Source organism: Hyperolius riggenbachi, chromosome 6 (genome assembly GCF_040937935.1).
Source record: "Hyperolius riggenbachi isolate aHypRig1 chromosome 6, aHypRig1.pri, whole genome shotgun sequence".
Classification (NCBI taxonomy): Eukaryota; Metazoa; Chordata; class Amphibia; order Anura; family Hyperoliidae; genus Hyperolius; species Hyperolius riggenbachi.
Genome location: NC_090651.1, coordinates 341,407,784 through 341,429,360, shown reverse-complemented (window position 1 = coordinate 341,429,360; position 21,577 = coordinate 341,407,784).

Sequence of the window (21,577 nt, the reverse complement as noted above, 5' to 3'; positions counted from 1 at the left end):
GCTCCCATGCACTCTCGACAAAAGCTGAGTATTCATACTGAACACAGTTTACAGGTGGAGCTGGGACAGGAACATGGATGGATTCATTACTAGGGTATTTCCTATTCTTAAGAATCTCCAGGACTTGTAACAAGTGTTGAACTGTAGTATATGCAAATTTCCCCTGCTGCACAAACAATTCGATTTGCTCAATACTCTGTAATATTTCCTCATAAGAATATCTCTATATATAATTGAGTAAGTGCCTCAACCTTCAAGCAAGAAGAAGAAGAAGTCCCCTGCCCCCAGGGCCGGGCCAAGCAAGAAGAAGGGGACGGTCCAAGCAAGAAGAAGAAGAAAAAGAAGAAGAAGAAGTAGCGCCCTGCCCCCAGGGCCTGTCCTACACTTGCCGCCGAGCTGGAGGGGGTAGCGGGCAGAAAGGGGGTATTGGGCAGAGCGGCGGGGAGGGGGGTCAGACCCCCCCTCCCTCACCTGGGTTCCCCATCTAAGCACCCCCTCTAGCTTACGTTCTATAATATATACACTCTAATAAGTTCTGGTTCACCATGAGTTTGCTGGTTAGTCTTTACTTCTCGGTGTTACAAGCCCAACTCCATAGAGCCAAATTAATCCATGCCATGCACTGATGAGGATCAAACAATCCAAAACAGTCTGTAAGCATGTTGGATTATTATGGCTCTGTACAAATTAACAAGCTGGCACATCATTGCATTCCAGGCAGATGCAGCATCCGCAGGTATGGCAGTCAGAAATGAATTGAATGCAGTCAGATCAAGACCATTTGTTGGATTCTGTTACCGATGTGAAGAGACAGGACGCATGAGACGGAGATGTCCAAATCCTGAGAATCTGAGGAGAGTAAAGGAAATGTTCTTGGTGAGCTCGATGCAGGGAAACTTCAGAGGGCCTCAGTGAAGGAGCCAACTGTGTGCCCAAGTTCAAAGAGCTCCATAAATAACACCATGAAGGAAAGAACCCCTGCCTCAAAATTTTCACACATTTTCATTTCAGATGACAGAAGATTAACACAGCCAGACCTATGCCTTTCAGAGAGGTTCAGAGTCTCACCTATCAAGCCTGCTCCTTTGAAAGAGAGCACAAAAGCTTCAAGACGACCATCTACCGCTCATCAGCATGCCAATTGTAAGGCAGTTTCGCAAAAGGTGGATCAGCGCAACACCAAGCCGCCTTCGAATGGCCTCCAATCAGAGATGCGCTGAGCCCCCCCAGGAACTACAAACGCACCTTGAACCCAAACAGAAGCTCTGCATATACACCAAAAAGCATGGCTGTAATTGTAAGGCAGTGCAAAAAACAAGGAATGAGAAGCTGCCAGCTGGTCTAATTGGGCCTTCCCCCTAGTGTCAATTAAGATAGAGGGAATCTATAGCAAGGCTTTATTGGACACTGGGGCTCAAGTTACTATTTTATTTAGAGACTTTTATCAGAAGCACCTGAAACACTTGCCGCTACAAAGACTGGAAGATCTGGAGATCCGGGGTCTGAGCAACACAAAGTTCCCATATGATGGCTATGTCTCACTCAAGTTAGAGTTCCCAACCCCAGTGGTGGGAATCAGTGAAGAAGTTGACACTCTAGCTGTTGTGTGCCCAAGACCTAAAGAGAAGGGAGAAGCTGCCATGTTGGTTGGGACAAATACAGACTTTATTCAGAGATTGTTGAGACTGAAATTGGCTGAGAATTGTCCCTCACTTCACCCATTCTTAAAACCAGTGTACTATGCTTTGAAAAAGGAGAAGATCAACCAAAAAGAAGAGATTGGCCATGTCTGGTCTCCTCCTGGGAGAGAATATGTCATTCAACTGGGAAGAATAACCTGTCTAAGGGCAAAAGTGAGAATGTGTGGAAAGGCAGTTACTTCCCACTTCATGATGGAAATGGGCTCAGAAGTAGAATTGCCACCTGGTCTGGAGTTAATACCAGAGGTCTGGCCAGCTGACAAATTGAAACACCCACATGATACGTTGCCAGTGGGATTGAAGAACAAAGGGAGCACACCCATTATTCTTCGCTCTCAAGTCCATCTGGGAAATGTATATGCTGCCACGCCTTTGTCCCTAAGTGATAACACCAATATAGATGAACTGAATCTGAAAGATGTTGACTTAGGAGGTGGTAACTTGTCACCAGAATGGATGGCTCAAATTAAAGAGATGCTGAAGCAAAAGAAGAACTGTTTTTCTACAAGTGAATATGACATAGGTCGTTCTAAGAGTGAAATGCATAGCATCAGGCTGAAGGAAGATCGGCCCTTTAGGGAACGCTCAAGAAGAGTTGCTCCAGGAGATCTGGAGGACCTACGACAGCACTTGATGGAATTGAAAGCCGCTGGGGTGATTCAGGAGTCCAGAAGCCCTTATGCCTCCCCCATTGTGGTTGTCAGAAAAAAAATGGATCAATACGCATGTGCATTGACTACCGCACTCTGAATCAGCGAACCATCCCTGATCAATACACCACCCCACGGATAGAGGATGCCCTTAATTGTTTGCTGGGCAGCAAATGGTTCAGCGTGTTAGATCTGAGGAGTGGATACTACCAAATTCCAATGGACCCTAGTGACAGAGAAAAGACTGCGTTCATCACTCCTCTGGGGTTCTTTGAGTTCAATGACATGCCTCAAGGCCTATCAAATGCTCCAGCAACTTTTCAGAGGCTCATGGAAAGAACAGTTGGAGAGATGCATCTTCTTGAACTACTTGTCTACCTGGATGACATCATTGTCTTTGGGAAAACATTAGAAGAGCATGAGGCAAGGCTAAGGAAAGTGTTGGATAGGATTTAGAAAGAAGGATTGAAACTATCCTTGGATAAATGCAAGCTTTTCCAGCCTTCAGTGACATATGTCGGACACGTGGTGTCTGCAGAGGGTATAGCAACAGATCCCAGTAAGGTTAAAGCAGTGACATCTTGGCCTAGGCCCCGTACATCACAAAGTTGTGCTCATTTCTTGGGTTCTGCAGCTATTACAGAAGATTTGTACAAGGGTTTGCCAAGACAGCTCGTCCACTAAACCAACTGCTTCAAAGTGATGTGGATGTCACTGAACCAGATGAAGGCTTCAAGCTGAAGAAAGTGAAGGGACCAAGAGGGCCTAAAGAGTGTATTGAGGACCGCTGGACCTCTGAGTGTGATGAAGCATTTGAAAAGCTCAAGCATTGTCTTACCCATGCTCCAGAGCTAGCCTATGCTGACTCAACTAAACCTTATACACTCCATGTAGATGCTAGCAGAGAAGGTCTGGGAGGAGTTCTCTATCAGGATCAAGACCAGGGGTTGAGGCCTGTGGCTTTTATCAGCCGAAGTTTATCTCCAACTGAAAATAACTATCCAGCCCACAAATTGGAATTTCTTGCCCTGAAATGGGCTGTAGTGGACAAACTGCATGACTACCTTTATGGAGCTGAGTTCGAAGTTCAGACTGACAATAATCCTTTGACATACATACAGACTACTGCAAAGTTGGATGCCACTGGACACAGATGGATGGCTGCCCTGTCTAACTACAATTTCAGTCTGAAGTACCATCCGGGCACCCAGAATGGAGATGCTGATGGTCTATCCAGTAGACCTCATGAAGACTTACACCCTGATGATGAATGGGTAGAAATACCTGCACCAGGAGTGAGAGCTATGTGCCAATTTTCAACAGTCCAGCAGAGAAATGAATGTTGGGCCCAGAACCTAGCTCTACCAGCCGAAAGCCTACCTTAATCCTATTGCAATCTAGTCACTCTGCAGGCTTCTTCATTACCGGTGTTGAGCAACAGTGATCTCAGAAGAGATCAGAAGGAAGATCCTTTAGGAAAATTAGCAGTGGCAGCCTTAGGGAATAATCAAATTGACATTCTTCGTACAGATGCCCACCCAATGGCAAGGCTGTTGGTCAAAGAGTGGGACCGGCTTCAGATACGAAATGGACTTGTATACAGAAGGGCTCCAAGTGCCGTCAACAGTGAAAAATGGCAGTTGTTACTTCCCCAGAAATACAAGGAGACAGTACTTTGTGCATTGCATGATGAACATGGCCATCTGGGTTATGACAGAACCTTGGGGCTCGTGAGAGACAGATTTTATTGGCCATGTATGAAGCAAGACATAGAAGACTATTGCCATTCCTGTTTGTGCTGTATTCAAAGAAAGACTTTGCCCACAAGAGCTGCTCCCTTGGGACAGTTACAGAGTGGAGGACCATTAGAACTTGTATGCATAGACTTTCTCAGTATTGAACCTGACGAAGGGGGAATCAGCAACGTGTTGGTTGTGACAGACCATTATACAAGATACGCTCAGGCATTCCCTGCTCGGGATCAGAAAGCCCTCACAGTTGCTAAACTGCTTGTTGAAAAGTTCTTTGTTCATTATGGACTACCAAAGAGAATTCATTCTGACCAGGGGCGTGATTTTGAGAGCAAGCTTGTAAGGGAACTACTGACACTTTTGGGGGTACAGAAGAGTCGCACCACCCCATATCATCCACAAGGGGATGCCCAGCCTGAACGTGTCAACAGGACTTTACTTGACATGCTGGGGACTTTGTCTATTGAAAAAAAGAGTCATTGGAGTAGACATGTGGCCACAGTGGTGCATGCCTATAACAGCACAAAAAATGATGCCACAGGATTCTCCCCTTACTTTTTAATGTTTGGCCGAGAAGCTCGTCTCCCTGTCGATCTGACATTTGGCGTTTCTGCTGATGACACTCCGGTGAACTCTCACACCAGCTATGTGGAGAGACTCAAGAAAGGCCTTAAGCAAGCTTATGCGTTGGCTGAGATCTCTTCAGGACAAAGACATCAACAGAATAAGGCCCGTTATGATAAGAAAGTGAAAGTACATGATCTTCATCCAGGGGACTAAGTCCTTTTGAGGAATGTGGGTTTTCAAGACAAGCACAAACTAGCAAATCATTGGGGCTCTGATCCCTACATCATCTGCTCCCAACTGCCAAACATTCCAGTCTATCAAGTCCGCCCTGAAGGAAAGGAAGGACCAATCAAGACTTGGCATCCCAACAACTTGATGCCCCTAGCAGAAACCATGAGGATGATAAATTCTAAACCCAAACGGGCACAAGGAAAATCAAATTTCAGGCGGTCTAGAAGATTGCAAAGAAGAGGAGAGACTACCCAGTTAGCTGAAGAACCAGAGACCCCCTTTGATGGGGAAGAAGACAGTGATAGTGAATGGGGTATCGATGGACTTTTCTATGAGAGTGTGCACAATCCCATTGAAAGTGACCTGAATGCTAATTCTCTAGAGTTCGTCCCTTGTCAAGTTGACCAATCCAAAACAGACATCTGTCTAGATGGTTCTTCGGCTCTGAACGAACAACAAGATGAGAATTTTCCCTTGCCTACTATGGACAATGACCTCTTGTTTGCCATTAATCCAAGTGTAGGTGACTCCCAGGTCACTCCAGAAATAGAGGATGTGACTACTGCAGAAACAAAGTGTGAGTGTGTCAATGATGCATCACCTGTTGAAGCATGCTCCCCGGTCAACACCTCTGAACTAAAGCCACCCAGACAGATAAGGCCTCCACAGAGACTCACGTATGATACTATGGGAAATAGTACACAAGAGCCTGTGAGCACTGCACATAGAGGAGTCTATGCCCATGTTCCCTTTGCCCTTTGCTCCAAAGGTGACACCCTCCCCACAATAATGTGTGTTGATGACACTCCATGGTGGAATGTCCCATTTGACTACAGCAGTAATGTTCAGTTAGTTAAACACTAAATGTTATTTAAAATAATGTTAGATCTAAACCATTTCTTGGGAGGACCCAAGCCTTTTTAAGTGGGGGGAGAGTGTAACACCCTCATAGCTTTGTGTCATTACAATGTTTAATGCTAAACCTTTTTATTTTCCTCATGGGTTGCAGTGCACAGATCTGCCCACTAGGGGTGCACTTAGGGAAGATTACTGTGCCACCTAGGAACCAAGTTTTGGAGGACAGTTTCCCAGGGCAGGGGAAGTTTTGGCGCAATAATCCTAAAGGAGGATCCTAAAGAGAGAAGGAACAGAGGATTGACTTGTTTTTCTGTGTGTGCTGTTAAAGACAGAGTTACTGGATTGTCTGGCCGGACAGAAGATCAAGCTGTATGATTGCTGCACTGGGACCAGAGAGAGTGAACTGTTTCCTTGAATGAGTAAGCCCAAGGACTTCATCATAGTGAGTTGCTGGTATTTCTGCCCTCAGAGGTAACAGATCTGCACACCATTCTACAGTGTTTTGAACAGTGCAGCCAGGACAGGAGAGTGAGATCAACACACATCAATGCCCTGCATTCATCCCAGATGCATTGCTACTAGCTGTCTGTCTGGAGGACACTGTGCTAACTCTCCTAGTGCATATTTCTCATGCTGATATTGAAATACTCACAAGGTAAATGCTTAGACCCTAAGAACCCTGTTCTGGATCATATAACTCAGTAAAGTGCAGGGAATCATAGACTGTGGACTCGGACAATAGTTAGGGATCTTCCTGCACAAGTGAACTATACTGTCCACCACTGTTATAAATATTCAACTGAGTGACGGGCTCCAACTAGTGATGGGCCGAACCTCCGATTTTAGGTTCGCGAACCAGGTTCGCGAACTTCCGCGGAAGGTTCGGTTCGCGGAAAAGTTCGCGAACCGCAATAGACTTCAATGGGGAGGCGAACTTTGAAAAATAGAAAAAATTATGCTGGCCACAAAAGTGATGGAAAAGATGTTTCAAGGGGTCTAACACCTGGAGGGGGGCATGGCGGAGTGGGATACATGCCAAAAGTCCCGGGGAAAAATCTGGATGTGACGCAAAGCAGCGTTTTAAGGGCAGAAATCACATTGAATGCTAAATTGCAGGCCTAACGTGCTTTCAAACATCTTGCATGTGTATACATCAATCAGGGAGTGTAATTAGAGTACTGCTTCACACTGACACACCAAACTCACTGTGTAATGCACCGCAAACAGCTGTTTGTGTAGTGACGGCCATGCTGGACTACTGCGCAACATGGCGAGATTGCTCTTCCTCACTAAGTGATGTCAGGTAATGTGTGACTTCCTTCTCAACTTTCCATGGCTTACATTTTGTTTTTAAATTACATTTTCTACTTGCTGTGTACTTGTTCAGTACCGCTACAATGAGAATCCTATGGAGGCGGGCAAGTCTGACATTGTGACTAGACCCCAGGTAATGGCCGGGGAATGAGGGATGGAATCCAGTGTGGAGCCTGAGCAACGGCTACCACTACACATCCAAGGAAGGCAGCAGGCAGGCATGCACGCCCGCCCCGAGGTAGTGACCAAAAATAACAATACAGGAGGAGGACTTTCGAGGCCCTGCTGTGTATTTGAAATGAATGTACTTTAAATCCTTTAACGAGAACCAGTTATGGTGGGCAGAGATGACACCACATTCCTTTCACGAGAATCATATGGAGGCGGGCAAGTCTGCCATTTGTGACCCCGGGTAATGGCTGGGGAATGAGGGATGGAATCCGGTGTGGAGCCTGAGCAACGGCTACCACTGCACATCCAAGGAGGGCAGCAGGCAGGCATGCAATACAGGACTTTGAGGCCCTAATTGTAATGAATCAACTTTAAATCCTTTAACGGGAATCCGTTATGGAGGGCAAGTCTGACATTGTCACCGCGGGGTATGAAGGTTGTATTCCGGCCCGAAGTGGGAGCCTGCTGAGACCCATGCTGTAGCTGCCCTGACCATGCTTTGGAGACAAGGCATTTGTGGTCAGATGGACCCTTGACCCAGCGGAAGACAAACCAAGTCTGAAACTTTAGATGGTTGTATTTTTAAATTGTTTGAAAGTGTAGATGGTTGTATTGTGTTCCGGAGTTGGAGCCTGATCAGCGGCTACCACCACACATCCAGGCAAGGAGGGCAGCAGGCAGGCAGACATGCATGCCCGCCCCGAGGTAGTGACCAAAAATAACAATACAGGACTCAGGAGGACCTTTTGAGGCCCTAATTGTAATGAATCAACTTTAAATCCTTTAACAGGAATCCGTTATGGAGGGCAAGTCTGATGGTGCCTTCACTGCGATTCACCAGATTGGTCTCCGGCGAGAATCAGTTATGGATGGCAAGTCTGCCATTGTCACCGCGAAGAATGAAGGTTGGATTCCGGCCCGAAGTGGGAGCCTGCTGAGACCTATGCTGTAGCTGCCCTGACCGTGCTTTGCAGACCAGGCATTTGTGGTCAGATGGACCTTTGACCCAGCTGAAGACAAACCAAGTTGAAAGCATTTGCCAAGAATGTTTTACGGAGGGCAAGTTTTTTGGGCATTTTTTAAAATTGTTTGAAAATGTAGATGGTTGTATTTTTAAATTGTTTGAAACTTTAGATGGTTGTATTTTTAAATTGTTTGAAAGTGTAGATGGTTGTATTTTTCATTGTTTAAAACTGTATCCATTCAAGCGCAAGTTATGCACTGACTGCCAGGTATAATGTGCAGTGCAGTCAGTCACAGATGCAGTGAAAGGTATGCAGTGACTGCAAACAGCCGTTTGTGTAGTGACGGCCGTGCTGGATTGGTGCGCACCATGAGGAGAGTGCAGGTGATGGTGGCTTTTCAGCCCATATGCTCGCCCGGCTGATGTAGCTGAATGACAGAACAGTGACTTTTCAGCTGATCAAATTTGGTCTGACCACAATGAAACAACGACCTTATTATCTTTGGGGTGCCACCTCCACCCGAGACACTCATATAGCCGGCTGTCATTGCTTCATTGTGATATGCAAGCCCCTTCACCGCGGCAAGGTAATGATCATGAAGGGGGATGGGCACATGTACATGCCTTTTTTTTTTGTTGCAGCCGCCTGCAGTTCAGCCAGAAAAAATAGGCAGGCATGTGCATGCCCAAGGAAAATTAGTATAGCTAGCAGCGGCCTTAAAAATTCTGGAATCCGCCTAGAGTCCTGGACCCTGGTGGTCGTGGCGGAGAAGGCAGTCAAGCGGCCTGCAGGCAGAGATGCTGTGTGTGGGGACTGACTTAGTCTTCAGTCGTGCAATAGCCCTCAGGGATCCATGCCTCGTTCATTTTGATAAAGGTCAGGTACTGAACACTGTCATGACTTAAGCGACTTCTCTTCTCAGTGACAATGCCTCCAGCTGCACTGAAGGTCCTTTCTGACAGGACGCTTGCGGCAGGGCAAGAGAGAAGTTGTATGGCAAATTGGGACAGCTCTGGCCACAGGTCAAGCATGCGCAACCAGTAGAGCAAGGGTTCATCGTCACTGCTCGCAGTCGCAGTGTGTACATCCACACTTAAGGCCAGGCAGTCGGCTACCTGCCAGTCCAGGCGTTGGTGGAGGGTGGATCCCGAAGGGCTACTGCGAGGCGTTGGACTAAAGAATGTCCGCATGTCCGACATCACCCCGAGATCGCTGGAGCGTCCTGTCCTTGCCTGCGTGGACTAGTGAGGAGGAGGAGGATTACTGCCAGTGGTACCTTTATTGCGTTGTACTGTCACATCACCCTTAAATGCATTGTAAAGCATCGACAGCTTGTTCTGCAAGTGCTGCATCCTTTCCGCCTTGTGTTGAGTTGGTAACAGGTCTGCCGCTTTGTGCCTGTACCGAGGGTCTAGTAGCGTGGCCACCCAGTACAGGTCATTCCCCTTAAGGTTTTTTGATACGGGGGTCCCTCAACAGGCTGGAAAACATGAAAGAGGACATCTGCACAAAGTCGGATCCAGACGTACTCTCCATCTCCTCTTGCTTTTCCACAGTGACGTCACGCAACTCTTCTTCCTCCCCCCAGCCACGGACAATACCACGGGAACGTGGAGCAGCAGAAGCCCCAAGTGACGGCTGCTGCGGTTGTTCTTCTGCCGCTGCCGCCTATTCCTCCTCCACAGAAACACCTTCCTCATAATCATCCGAGTCTGACTCCTCTCCTTCCCCACACGACTCCTCTTCCTCCTCCTCCTCCCCCCTCTGTGGTGCCGCAGGTGTTGAGGAAACCTGTGGTTCGGCTGAAAATTGGTCCCACGCCTGCTCCTGCCGTAGCTGTTCCTGTTCCCACTCCTCCACAGCTTCATCCACCATTCTACGCACGGCACGCTCCTGGAAGTAAGCGTAGGGGATCAAGTCGCTGATGGTGCCTTCAGCGCGACTCACCAGGTTGGTCACCTCCTCAAACGGCCGCATGGTCCTGCATGCATTTTGCATCAGTGTCCAGCTGTTGGGCCACAACATCCCCATCTTCCCAGATTGTGTCCTTCTACTGTAGTTGTACAGGTACTGGGTGACGGCTTTCTCCTGGTCTAGCAGGCGAGAGAACATGAACAGGGTGGAATTCCAGCGAGTCGGGCTATCGCATATCAAGCGTCTCACCGGCAAGTTGTTTTTCAGCTGAATGTCCGCAAAGCATGCCATGGCCGTAAAAGACCGCCTGAATTGCCCACACAACTTCCTGGTCTGCTTCAGGACGTCCTCTAAGCCTGGGTACTTGGACACAAATCTTTGCACGACCAGATTAAGCACATGTGCCATGCAGGGTATGTGTGTCAGCTTTCCCAAATTCAACGCAGCAATGAGATTGCTGCCATTGTCACACACCACGTTGCCGATCTCAAGCTTGTGCGGGGTCAGCCATTGCTCCACCTGTTTGTTAAGAGCAGCCAGGAGAGCTGCTCCAGTGTGACTCTCCGCTTTGAGGCAAGACATGTCTAAAATTGCGTGACACCGTCGTACCTGGCATGCAGCGTAGGCTCTGGGGAGATGGGGCTGTGTAGCTGGAGAGGAAGAGGAGATGGCAGCACCGCTAGAGTTCAACTGACACTCAGCCAAGGAGGAGGAGGAGGTTGACAGCAAAGAGGATATAGCTGGAGGAGAAGGAGAGGAGGTGGCAGGAGGCCTGCCTGCAAGCCGTGGAGGTGTGACAAGTCGGTCCGCTGCGCAGCCACGTACTCCCTGCTTGCTGCCATCGGTCACTAGGTTGACCCAATGGGCTGTGTACGTAATGTAGCGGCCCTGCCCGTGCTTGGCAGACCAGGCATCTGTGGTCAGGTGGACCCTTGACCCAACGCTCTTCGCAATAGATGACACCACTTGCCTGTGAACTGCACGGTACAGTTTGGGTATGGCCTTTCATGAAAAATAAGTGCGGCCTGGTATCTTCCACTGCGGTGTCCCAATGGCCACAAATTTACGGAAAGCCTCTGACTCCACCAGCTTGTATGGTAATAGCTGGCGAGCTAATAGTTCCGCCAAACCAGCTGTCAGACACCGGGCAAGAGGGTGACTGGCCGAAATTGGCTTCTTCCACTCAAAGATTTCCTTCACGGACACCTGGCTACTGCTGTGGGCAGAGGAGCAGGAACCGCTCAAGGGCAGAGGCGGTGTGAAGGAGGGTGGCTGTGAAGGTTCAATGGAGAAAGCGGATGAAGACGATGCACCTGAAGGAGGAAGAGGAGAAGGAGGGTGGCTTGTCTTTTGAGGGGTGCTGCTTTTCCTCAGGTGTTCTTCCCATAGCTGTTTGTGCCTTTTCTCCAGGTGCCTTCGTAAGGCACTTGTCCCTACGTGAGTGTTGGCCTTTCCACGGCTCAATTTTTGGAGGCAGAGAGAACAGATGGCTTTGCTCCTATCTGAGGCACACACCGTAAAAAATTTCCAAACCACAGATCCCCCCTGGGGTGATGGCACTACGGTGGCATCAACAGCTGACCTTGAAGGGCATGTTGGCTGGCTGGCCATAGCTGGCAATACATGGCGCCGGACACTGCCCCCAGCTGTTTCTGAGGACGAGCTCCCTCTGCTTCTATCATGGAGTCGTCTCCTCCTACTCCTCTCTGGCTCCCCCTCTGAACTGTTCCCCTGGTCATCTCCTCTATTGGGAACATACGTGACATCCGTATAATCGTCATCATAATCCTCCTGCCCAGCTTCGCTTTCCTCAGACACCTCCTCAACTGCACCAACTTCAGGTGGTTCATCATGCCCCTCCTCACACATTACGTCCATACTATCGCCACCTAACTCAGACCTATGAGGTGGTGTACCTGCGCCTTCTTCTTGTTGTTGTTGCAGTAGTGGCTGTGAATCAGTGATTTCACCACCACCACCACCACCAAATAACTCCTGCGAAGTGTCAAATGCAGCGGATGTGGCGCTTGTTGTAGCGCTGGTGGCTGCGGGAGATGAGGTGTTCTGTGTTAAAAACTCAAGCACGTCCTCACAATTTTGGGAAGTGATGGCACGTGCCTTCTTCTGAGCACTGTACTTTGGGCCAGGTCCGCACAAAATCACAGCAACACCACCTCGCACAGACCTGCCAGTGCCAGGTGGCCTTCCTCTGGGTCTGCCTCTACCTCTTCCTCTACCTGGTTTGTCCATTTTGTCCATCTCGGGGGGAAGCTAGGTATATGCAGTGAGGTGAGTTCACTCAACCCAAAGGTAGTTATATATGCAGTGAGGCGAGTTCACTGAACACAAAAGGTAGCTATGTGCAGTCAGCTGAGTTCACTCAACCCAAAGGTAGTTATATATGCAGTAAGGTGAGATTACTGAACACAAAAGGTAGCTATGTGCAGTGAGGTGAGTTCACTCAACCCAAAGGTAGTTATATATGCAGTCAGCTGAGTTCAGTCAACACAAAGGTAGTTATATATATGCAGTGAGGTGAATTCACTCAACCCAAAGGTAGTTATATATGCAGTCAGCTGAGTTCACTCAACACAAAGGTAGTTATATATGCAGTGAGGTGAGTTCACTGAACACAAAAGGTAGCTGTATGCAGTGAGCTGAGTTCACTGAACACAAAAGGTAGCTATGTGCAGTGAGGTGAGTTCACTCAACCCAAAGGTAGTTATATATGCAGTCAGCTGAGTTCAGTCAACACAAAGGTAGTTATATATATGCAGTGAGGTGAATTCACTCAACCCAAAGGTAGTTATATATGCAGTCAGCTGAGTTCACTCAACCCAAAGGTAGTTATATATGCAGTGAGGTGAGTTCACTGAACACAAAAGGTAGCTATGTGCAGTGAGGTGAGTTCACTCAACCCAAAGGTAGTTATATATGCAGCGAGGTGAGATTACTGAACACAAAATGTAGCTATGTGCAGTGAGGTGAGTTCACTCAACCCAAAGGTAGTTATATATACAGTCAGCTGAGTTCACTCAACACAAAGGTAGTTATATATGCAGTGAGGTGAGTTCACTGAACACAAAAGGTAGCTATGTGCAGTGAGGTGAGTTCACTCAACCCAAAGGTAGTTATATATGCAGTCAGCTGAGTTCACTCAACACACAGGTAGTTATATATGCAGTGAGGTGAGTTCACTCAACCCAAAGGTAGTTATATATGCAGTCAGCTGAGTTCACTCAACACAAAGGTAGTTATATATGCAGTGAGGTGAGTTCACTGAACACAAAAGGTAGCTATGTGCAGTGAGGTGAGCTCACTCAACCCAAAGGTAGTTATATATGCAGTGAGGTGAGTTCACTGAACACAATATGCAGTGAGGTGAGTTCACTGAACACAATATGCAGTGAGGTGAGTTCACTGAACACAAAAGGTAGTTATATATGCAGTCAGCTGAGTTCACTCAACACAAAGGTAGTTATATATGCAGTCAGCTGAGTTCATTCAACACAAAAGGTAGCTATATGCAGTGAGGTGAGTTCACTGAACACAAAAGGTAGCTATGTGCAGTCAGCTGAGTTCACTCAACCCAAAGGTAGTTATATATGCAGTGAGGTGAGATTACTGAACACAAAAGGTAGCTATGTGCAGTGAGGTGAGTTCACTCAACTCAAAGGTAGTTATATATGCAGTGAGGTGAGTTCACTGAACACAATATGCAGTGAGGTGAGTTCACTGAACACAAAAGGTAGTTAAATATGCAGTCAGCTGAGTTCACTCAACACAAAGGTAGTTATATATGCAGTGAGGTGAGATTACTGAACACAAAAGGTAGCTATGTGCAGTGAGGTGAGTTCACTGAACCCAAAGGTAGTTATATATGCAGTCGGCTGAGTTAACTCAACCCAAAGGTAGTTATATATGCAGTGAGGTGAGATTACTGAACACAAAAGGTAGCTATGTGCAGTGAGGTGAGTTCACTCAACCCAAAGGTAGTTATATATGCAGTCAGCTGAGTTCACTGAACACAACAGGTAGCTATGTGCAGTGAGGTGAGTTCACTCAACCCAAAGGTAGTTATATATGCAGTCAGCTGAGTTCACTCAACACACAGGTAGTTATATATGCAGTGAGGTGAGTTCACTCAACCCAAAGGTAGTTATATATGCAGTCAGCTGAGTTCACTCAACACAAAGGTAGTTATATATGCAGTGAGGTGAGATTACTGAACACAAAAGGTAGCTATGTGCAGTGAGGTGAGTTCACTCAACCCAAAGGTAGTTATATATGCAGTCGGCTGAGTTCACTCAACCCAAAGGTAGTTATATATGCAGTGAGGTGAGATTACTGAACACAAAAGGTAGCTATGTGCAGTGAGGTGAGTTCACTCAACCCAAAGGTAGTTATATATGCAGTCGGCTGAGTTCACTCAACCCAAAGGTAGTTATATATGCAGTGAGGTGAGATTACTGAACACAAAAGGTAGCTATGTGCAGTGAGGTGAGTTCACTCAACCCAAAGGTAGTTATATATGCAGTCAGCTGAGTTCACTCAACACACAGGTAGTTATATATGCAGTGAGGTGAGTTCACTCAACCCAAAGGTAGTTATATATGCAGTCAGCTGAGTTCACTCAACACAAAGGTAGTTATATATGCAGTGAGGTGAGTTCACTGAACACAAAAGGTAGCTATGTGCAGTGAGGTGAGTTCACTCAACCCAAAGGTAGTTATATATGCAGTGAGGTGAGATTACTGAACACAAAAGGTAGCTATGTGCAGTGAGGTGAGTTCACTCAACCCAAAGGTAGTTATATATGCAGTCAGCTGAGTTCACTGAACACAAAAGGTAGCTATATGCAGTGAGGTGTGTTCACTGAACACAAAAGGTAGCTATGTGCAGTCAGCTGAGTTCACTCAACCCAAAGGTAGTTATATATGCAGTGAGGTGAGATTACTGAACACAAAAGGTAGCTATGTGCAGTGAGGTGAGTTCTCTCAACCCAAAGGTAGTTATATATGCAGTCAGCTGAGTTCACTGAACACAAAAGGTAGCTATATGCAGTGAGGTGAGTTCACTGAACACAAAAGGTAGCTATGTGCAGTGAGGTGAGTTCACTCAACCCAAAGGTAGTTATATATGCAGTGAGGTGAGTTCACTGAACACAACAGGTAGTTAGTTAGATGCAGTCAGCTGAGTTCACTCAACACAAAGGTAGTTATATGCAGTGAGGTGAGTTCACTCTACAGAAAAGGTAGATATGCAGTGAGGTGAGTTCACTCAACTTAAAAGGTAGTTATATGCAGTGAGGCAAGTTCACTCAACACAAAAGGTAGTTATGTGCAGGGAGGTGGGTTCACTCAACACAAACGTAGGTGTATGCAGTGATGAGGTGGGTTAACTAAACACAACAGGTACTAGTAGTAGGTAAATGCAGTACTGGGTAGGTAGTACAATGTGCAGCTCCCTGTCACACACACAGGTGTCACTGAATGTGCTGCTGAATGCTGGTGGGCTGCTGGCAGTGGGACACACACATTATGAATTAGCAATGCTGTCTAAGCAACACAAGTGTCTCACACACACAGGTAGTAGTCACTGAATGTGCTGCTGCTGCTGCTGCTGGCAGTGGGACACACAGTATGAATTAGCAATGCTCTCTTCACACGAGCAGGATGAGCTCTAAAAAGAGATTTTCTGGGGCGCTATTATAGCAATAAGATTCAGCTAAGCAAGCTAAGAAGGCAAGAGCCTGACTAATCTGTCCCTAGGAGAACAAGTCTGCAGCAGCTGTCCCTATTCTGTCTCTAGCAGGCACACGAGTGAATGTAATGGCCGCCGGACCCTGCCTTATATAAGGGGGGGTGGGGCTCCAGGGCTTAGTATAGCCGGATTGGCTACAATGCGCCTGCTGACTGTGATGCAGAGGGTCAAAGTTGACCCACATAGAGCATTATGGGGCAAATCAAACTTCCGGGAAAGTTCGCCTTCGCCGGCGAAGGCGAACCACCCGAAGTTCGCCTGGAACCGTTCGCCGGCGAACTGTTCGGCCCATCTCTAGCTCCAACGCATGCAGCTGCCAACTTTTTCTTCTTTTTGCTACCACCAGGACTATATTTTTCTTCCTTTTTGGTATATTTAAGTATTGGAAGCCATTTACAGGGATTAAGATATTCGGCTGCTGTATTTTCATTTGATTAGCGTCAATATCTAACTTTCATTGTATTCTCAGCATAGTTTAACGTTATAGTGAAACTCGTTATAGCGACACCCTGTGGAGAAAAGTGTAATCGATTGAAATGACTGTTTAAGAAACTATTTCACGGGGGGCGTGGCCAGCCGGCGATGTGAGCACACGCGTCTCACACAGCTCCCGCTTGATCCGTCTACAATTGATCCGGTAATTTGAATTTACCCCTCTTACTGACCTGGCTGGAGACGGCTAAGGATCCCTGTTTGGTAGTACGAGTTGGTAGGAAGAGGGACTCCATGGCGATGACGCTGAGACACAGAGAAGAGAAGGCCCCATCTGACCCTCTGAAGAAACAAGATGGCGCTGATCCACCTGCGCAGCTACATTCCGCGGACACTCAGCGCGCGGATATAGCCTCCCGGCTGGAGAAATTTGCCCACAAAGACTCCAAGGCTGACTCCGGAGAAAAAGCAGCAGATGCATCGGACTGGGCGGAGGCGGCAAGTCCCCAAACGGAGACCGAAGGTCCGGTAGGGGAGCAGGAGTGGGAAACTGAGGCCGACTCAGGAGTACCTGCTGCTACTCAGAAGCCAAAAGCGGCAAGACAGGGTAAGGCCGGAGGGGGTAAAAAATCCAAAGAGCCCCTACCCAGTGAAATCCTCGCAGCCGTGCAGGCATGCAATGAGGCCATAATCTCCTTGACACTGCAGACCGGGGGAATCAAAGAGGAGCTGGGCCTGCTGCGCCAAGATCTAAGCAACATTAGGGAAAGAACGTCAGCAATGGAAACCAGAGTTAGCGATGTGGAAGACAGGCTGGGCACCATTACAAGAGATCTCAAGCAGTTTATTGGTCATACTATTGCAAATTCTGATAAAAGTGATGATATGGAAAATCGGTTGCGCCGCAACAATGTTCGCATAGTCGGTCTGCCTGAAAAAACTGAAAACTCGGATCCTACTTTATTCATAGAAAATATGTTGATAACCATCTTTGGCAGAGACACTTTTACTGATCTATATGCAATAGAACGCGCGCATCGTGTTCCAACGCGACCTCCAAAACCTGGCGCTGCTCCAAGGCCATTCCTCGCTAACTTTCTTCATTACCGTGACCGAGAAGCTCTGCTCAATGCAGCTAGGCTCAAAGGCTCTGTCACTTATAATGATGTCAAACTTTCGTTTTATCCTGATTTTTCGGCAGAAGTCCAAAAACAAAGGGCAAAGTTTTATGAGATTAAAAAGCGGCTTCAGAAACTGCAATTGCAGTATGCCATGCTATACCCTGCAAAACTTCAAATCATAGCAAACAACGAAGCTCTTTTCTTCTCATCTCCACGCGGAGTAGCAGATTGGCTGGACGAGAACGAGCAGCACATCAAAACAAAGCCACCTCTCCCGGCTGAGTAGCAGATATTCTCCTTAGGGAGGAAAGTTTAGCTGAACAAAGCAACAGCAAGCGCAGTGTGGTTGCTATCTGCATCTCTCTCTAGCTAGTTGGAGTTTGACGCTTAGTCTCTTCATATGTTTATTTCTGATACATGTTGTTTTTTATTTTTTAACATATCTTTCTTCCTATGTACCAACTCGCACCCCTGTTTAACTTAGGGGGTATACAAAGTGATTTGCTTGAACTTATGCTTTTGCTCAACATCTGACTTTCTGGGAGCAGAAGAGGAATCTCTATGCACTTAGTAGTCCAAACGATGATATATTTTTTGGTGTGGCTATTAGGGCTAGACCATAGCGTAGCTTTTCGGGGTCACATTTCTATCATCAATGTGCGGGGGTATTTAAATTTAGTGCTCCTAGTTTACATGTTGATAACTGTTGATTTCTTGCAGTCAATGTTGGATACTATTTGGGGGAGGGGGGAGGGGTAAATCCTGGGGTTCTTATCTGTTGTTATTTTCTCCTTGATCTAAATGCAGCAGCGATAGCAGCCTTAATATTGCTGAACCGGGAATGTGTTCAATTGCCTCTGTTTGTTTACTTTAAACATGTAAAATGGAAGACGTGGCCATACTAAGCTGGAACGTAAGAGGTCTCTCGGACCCAACAAAACGTTTTTCAATTATGTCTTCATTACAGAAGGCGGCGCCAGCTATTTACTGCTTACAGGAAACTCACTTGACTTCACAATCCACACATTTATTAAATAAGAGATGGCTCTCACACTCTTTTCACTCCACACATACCTCTTATTCTAGAGGTGTGTCGGTCTTGGTTCACACACGGGTGCAGTTTTCTCTTATTGAAGCCATTGTGGATTCTGAAGGGCGATACGTGATAGTTCACGGCCGGTTTAGTGGCCTAGAATGCATTTTGATGTCAATTTACTCACCTCCGCCTTTCACCTTGTCAAATTTACAACCTATTATAGATTCTTTAAAAAATAAGCTACATATACCTTTGTTATGGATAGGGGATTTTAATCAGTTTCTGGACAGTAAGATGGATAGATTTAGATCTCGTGCTCAACCTGCCCAAACAACTATACTGGCTAGATATTTGGCGGAGTTGGGTCTTGTGGATATTTGGCGATTTCTGCATCCGCAGGACCTACAGTACTCATGCTTTAACAAATCCCATATGTCCCTCTCTAGGATTGATTTACCTATTTGTAATATGTCAATGAAACTCCAAATTTCATATGCTGAATACCAAGTTAGATCTTTGTCTGATCACACTCCACTTAAAGTAATAATCACTAACTCTTCAAAATTTAGCAAACCCAGGCAAATGTGGAAGTTAAATCCATACTGGTTATCACTAATCAATTCGCACACAGATATTATTGAAGAGATTAATACCTTTTTCTCCTTTAATGACGACCCTAACAACAAGCTGTGGTCCTGGGATGCATTTAAAGCCTTTTTAAGGGGACTTTTCTCTAGAGAAATTAATAAAATAAGGTCAAAAACAAAGAATCGTGATACTACTCTGGTTAAGGATGTAGGTGATATGGAAGCAAGGTATATTGCCAACCCTTCAGAAGCGAATAAAGCGTCCTGGTTACAGGCTCAAGAGAATCTGACGGCCCACCTGGCGTCTAAGGCTAATCATAAACGCTTTTTTCTCAAGCAAGCATTCTTTGAGCAGGGTGACCAAACAGGTCACCTGCTCTCTGTTATCACTAAAGCACAAACCCCATCTAATACTATGGGGGCTCTTTCCACTCCTAAAGGAGACATTGTCTCTGACTCTGAAGGGATCCTAAGGGAAGTCCTTCGATTCTACACGGATCTGTACTCCTCAAGAGTAATATATAGCCCCCAAGAGCTTTCTAGTTATCTCACTTCCATTCCATTAGTTGGGCTTAGTGAAACGGATGCAGCCATGCTGGAGGCTCCTATTATGTTGGACGAGATAGAAATTGCTGTGGCATCGTTTCCAAACAATAAAGCCCCAGGATCTGATGGTCTGCCATTAGAAATATACAAAAGATACTCCGAATTGCTATTACCTAAACTGCTGGAGGTGTTTAATGCCTCTTTTACCTCTGGGACTTTACCTAAGTTTATGACAGAAGCGATCATTATTTTGATTCCTAAGCCCGGTAAAGACACTCTCAAACCTGAATCATACAGACCTATATCACTTTTAACGGCGGATGTCAAGATCCTTGCAAAGGTCTTGGTAAATCGTTTGGCTAGGGTGGTCACCACTGTTGTAAAATCGGATCAATCTGGATTTATTCCCTCTAAATCCACTGCCATCAATATCAGAAGGGCTTACCTTAATATGCAACTTCCTGCAGACAACAGTGGTGACCGAGCTATCCTGTCCCTTGATATTGCCAAGGCCTTTGATAGCGTCGAATGGCAGTATCTTTACAAAGTGCTGGATTTAATGAAATTTGGGCCAAAATTCCGTAAATGGGTGCAAATCTTATATAACAATCCGGTGGCATCTATCAAAGTAAATGACCTAAACTCATCAGCTTTTGACCTCAGTAGGGGGACAAGGCAGGGCTGCCCACTGTCCCCTCTTTTGTTTGCACTGGCTATCGAGCCCCTTGCCGAGTTAGTTAGAAGCAGTGATCAAATTCGGGGTTTTAAATACGGGGTGATGGAGGAAAAAATAGCATTATATGCTGATGACACCTTGCTATTTTTACAGGATACCAATAACTCTTTAACTAATGCTATGGCAGCTTTGACAGACTTTGGTAAGTTCTCTGGCCTCACAGTGAACTGGGATAAATCCTGCCTGTTAACTTTGGACAGGCAGGACCCTCCGCTCCCTCAAAGTTGCAGTCAAATCCCAAAAGTCACTTCCTTCAAGTACCTAGGGATTATTATTTCTCCAAATATTTCTCTATTCGAGTCCCATAATCTTTCCCCTTTACTAGCTAAGATACGCCTGAAGCTAAAGACATGGTCAAAGATGCCTCTTTCACCAGTTGCACGGGTCAATTTACTCAAAATGGTCACGATGCCGCAGCTGCTATACATCCTGCATAACTCTCCAATATGGCTGCATCTTAAGATTTTTAAAACTATAGATAAAATCTTTAGGGACTTCATCTGGGGCTCCGGTAGGGTGAAAATAAAGTTGCAATATTTTCAGTATCCTAAGGATGAGGGGGGTTTAGCTGTTCCTAATGCTTGGGTATATTTTCTTGCCTCTCCAGCCCAGCACTTAGTAGGTTGGGACTCAGAAGAGCTGTTGGATTCTACTAGAAAGATCTTAAATTTTAAGTTAGGGTTCTCCTTTATATATGCTGCTCTAGAAGCAACCCCTGGTCCCCTTATCTGCAATGAAAAGCTTCCCACCATAGCAATGATGCACAAAATTTGGAACAGATTGCGGTCAATGCAAAATATAGACGGTATTACATCATTTACCCCAGTGAACGGTAATACCCATTTGGTGGAGTTAAGAGACCTCTCGTTCTTGAACTCGTGGGCTAAAAAGGGTATCTCTTATTTGGCACAGGTCCTGAATGGCACTGAGGTTAATCCTCTTCCAGTCCTTGCGGACACAATGAAGCTCACAATAACTCCTTTGTTGCTTTTCCAACATGCTCAATTGGTACATGCAATCCGTAAACAGCAAAAGAGCCATTCAATTAAAATGTCCCCCTCCCCTATTTTTAATCTGATAGCCCAGTCTACTTCAAAGAGTGGATTTATTTCTCAAAGCTATGCTATGCTATTAGATATCTTCCTAAAGCGATTCCCCCTAAAAAGCTATGATAAATGGGCGGAGGAACTGGGTGATCTATCTGAACAAGATTGGGAGGAGATTCTTCATAATGT